Raw genomic sequence first — 3,735 nt, forward strand, 5'->3', positions numbered from 1 at the left:
GCGCGGAAAGAGGACCAAAATGGAGGAGTAGGGATCTTGATTAAATTGAGCGGGCGCAGCGAATCTCGCGAAGAGAGCCGCGGGAGGGCGGTCTTCCGCAAGCGTGCTTCGAGGCCGCCGCGCCCCACCTATTCGGCGGCGCCCTGTTGATTCTGCGGCTGCGCGCTGCTTCCCGCGAGCTCACCAGCAGAGCGAACACGCACGGAGTCGCAGGGGCGCGCAAAGGGGGAGGAGCGGGCGTGACCAGGCGCGCGCGCGCGTCTACAGTGACTCTAGAGAGCAGGCGAGTCGGGCGGATCGGGTGGGTAGAGTGGTGCCGTCCTGTTGTTTGGTGGGAGGTACGTAAGGCCGCTCTGGGCACTGGGGCGCCCATCTCACTGGTTCGTTCGGTTCTAGGAGCGGATCCGGGGTAGAGGGAGGAGAGCTCCGGGTCAGGGACCGCCGCCGCCGTCGGGGAGTCGGCCCGCCAGCTCGCCAGCCAGCCAGCGCTTCGCGTGCCCTGCCAGTCACGGTAAGCGGGCCTACGCTTACCGGAAAGTGGAGCGTGAGATGAAAGAGAGTGAGAGACCATCGGGGGTCTGTAGGGGGAAGGGGAGTGGGGGGCATGTGTAAGGGACAGGGTGTGTGAGGAGGAGAGGAAGCCCAGCAAGGAGTAGTAATAATAATGGCTACCGCCGCACGATAATATTCGAGTGATTTGTACGCGGACTTTACAAAGCACCTCATATGCTTCATTTTAACTTGTATTCCAATCCTCTGAGGTGCATACTACTATCAAACCCACTTTACGAGACAGGAAAACTGAGGCACGAAATAGGTTAAGTGGCTTACGCAAGAACACAACTACTACGTGGCCTGGCCTGGCTTCGAACTTAGTTCTTTTAGTCCTAAGGCCCGTAATTTTAACTTTGCTTTACCAAGCAAAACAAAGAAAAATGGAGTGTCAGAAGGAGGAGGACTGAATGTGGTTTGAAGTGGAAGGATGGTGATAAACGGGAAGAGAATGATGATGGGAGACTGAGTCGCGGAGAGGACCTGAATTTGGAACCCTGCGGGCCACCCCCCCCCCAACTCGCCTCCTCCTCCTTAGTTCTTGCAGTCCCGCAACTTTTTCTTGCTGTTCTATTGCTTTGTGAGTGGAGGAGCCAACTCACAGAGCTGGGCCATTAGGGTGGTTTTAAGAAGTTTGAACTGCGGTTCAGTCCAGGGCAGTGCCTTGAGACAGTGTTTGGGATAGAGGATAGTCGGAGGATGGTGGCAGCGTAGTTTGGAGAGGACCCTCTTAAACGCTGCTATTTATTTCTTCAAACTTGCCACTTCCTTTTCTATCTCATTTACGCACGGCAAAGTCTTTGTTCAGTCCTCTAGAATAGGGAAGTGATGTTTATTGTTTGCTTGTACACTTGGGCTTAAACAAACAAAATCAGACTCAACATTTCTTTTCCCGAGCAAGGCCTTGATTGCTTGCAGAGAAAACTTTCCGGTGGCTTTATCATTAGTTGCCCTTCAATGCTTTCCTGTGTAAATAAGGAGCTATATGTTTTGGAGAAAGTTTACACTGTAGGTCAACGGGAGCGATCTGAACATATTGCACTGCAGGTCAGCACAGGGCAGGGACTTCAGTAATTCATAGGGGGGTGTGTGTATTTGTGAAAACCTTTCCCTCTTGCACAGTTTCCTATATAGCTCATGTGGGAGTCAGGTTTTTAAATCAGCCTGTGAGGCAAACATTGTATGTGATAAAACTCCTTAAACATTCCTTAGGAAGGTGCAAGTTTGAGATTAGCATCGTGTTTCTAACTACATCTTGGACGATTTTTCCTTCAGTTTTGAAACTTATTACCGTTGTTTTGGTTGTACCCCAGATAAAGTAGTTAGGTTACCTTTAGGAGCTGTGTTGTACAAACAAGCATATTTGAAAGGCATACAGTTGTGATGCTCTGTGAGATACTTGCACTGAGGAGGCTTGAAGGAGGAAGACAAACCAAGGGAACGGTGTGTTTGTGATTTCTTATGTTAGGCTCCTTTTGGAGCATGGGCTTACAAAGTGGAAAGTGGTAGGCAGAATTGCTGGTATGATGATGATGATTTTTTCTTTTTTTTTTTTGAGACATGGCGTTGCTCAGTTGCTGATGCTGGAATGCAGTGGCCTAATCACAGCTCACTGCTGCAGCCTCGACTTCCTGGGGCTCAAGTGATCCTCCCAGCTCAGTCTCCTGAGTAGCTGGGACTACAGGCACACACCACCATGCCTGGCTAAGTTTTTATACTCTTTGTAGAGATGGGGGTCTCACTTTGTTGCCCAGGCTGGTCCCGAACTCCTGAGCTCAAGTGATCCCCTAGCCTCAGCCTCTCAAAGTGCTCGGATTACAGGGATGAGACATTGCCCTCATCCTGTTGGTATTATTTAAGTTGCTGTTTTATCTTTTTTTTTTTTTTTTGAGACGGAGTCTCACTCTGTTGCCCCGGCTGGAGTGCAGTGGCACCATCTAAACTCACTACAACCTCTGCCTCCCGGGTTCAAGCGATTCTCCTGCCTCAGCCTCCTGAGTAACTGGGATTACAGGTGCCCGCCACTACACCCAGCAATTTTTTTGTATTTTTAGTAGAGATGGGGCTTCATCATGTTGGCCAGGCTGATCTTGAATTCCTGACCTCGTGATTCACCCGCCTTGGCCTCCCAAAGTGCTGGGATTACAGGTGTGAGCCACTGCGCTGGCCTGTTTTTTTTCTTTTCCTTTGGCCACCATATGCAGTAATTTGACTTGTTAAATTAAATGTACATAGTGTGATTCCTCTTTCATTTTTGAGTGACACCACATTCAGGGGCTTGCAAGCTATTGTTTACTTCCCCACAGATCCTAGCTAACTTTGGAGCAAAAATGGGTTACATATTTTTGCCAGTTGTCTGGCTTTTGCAGTCCCCATATATATGTCACATATGTGTAACAGTGGTTAGCTTTTTAAAATCCAATTCTATTTATGAGAGAATAAAATGGAATCCTTTTGGTTGTGTGGGGTTTTTTTGTTGTTGTTGTTTTTGCTTTTATGGAAACATCTCAAAACTCCAGGAGTGATACACCCACTTCCTCCAAAGTAGTTTTTGGTTGTGTTTGAAATGATACCAAAAAGGAAGGATATTATTTCAGTTGGGGAAATAAGGAATTGTCCCCGAGTTAACATTATATGGGTATAGGAAATGGTTTTACAGCCTTTTGCAGGGGAGAAATCTTAAGATTAGGAATCTAAAATTCTGAGTCCCAACATTTTCTGAATTATGGTCAGATAGTGGAATTTACAGCATATTCATTCTGAACTTCTGTCTTTTCCTGAACTTTGTTGTTCTTTTGGAAGCCTTTAATAGAACAAAAACAAGAGAAGAAATGTATTCTGGCTTTAAGAAGTTTCTACTGTTTTTGGATACCACATAGTCTACCTAAGTTTACTTACTATAATTACAGAGAAAAATCTGTGAAGTATAGGATACTTTGAATAAATGGAATCTTCAAAGGTTGCTGGCAAACCAACAGTTTGATTTCTCAGAAGTTTCTTAGAGAAACGATGACACTTTATGCCAATTTTGTTTTGCTCCAGATTCTCATTGTTGCATCTGCCAATCTTGAAAGTAGGAAGCTTAGATTATTTTCCTTGCTCTGTCCTTTGGGAACCACTCACATTCGTTTTACTGTTTCTAGGACATTTTCTTTAAATGTACACATTAGATCCCACTATTAT

The 3,735-nt window shown here is 46.3% G+C and overlaps 1 protein-coding gene across 1 annotated transcript in view; it reads left to right on the top strand.

Moving 5' to 3' along the window:
* Positions 1-334: 334 nt before the first annotated feature.
* CNOT8 (CCR4-NOT transcription complex subunit 8) overlaps positions 335-3,735 on the top strand; it is a 14,888-nt gene continuing 11,487 nt past the window's right edge. The window contains exon 1 of the mRNA XM_017540549.2: positions 335-511. The gene's annotated coding sequence lies outside the window, so the exon portion shown is untranslated. The remainder of the gene's footprint in view (positions 512-3,735) is intronic.

Source organism: Cebus imitator, unplaced genomic scaffold (genome assembly GCF_001604975.1).
Source record: "Cebus imitator isolate Cc_AM_T3 unplaced genomic scaffold, Cebus_imitator-1.0 Scaffold126, whole genome shotgun sequence".
Classification (NCBI taxonomy): domain Eukaryota; kingdom Metazoa; phylum Chordata; class Mammalia; order Primates; family Cebidae; genus Cebus; species Cebus imitator.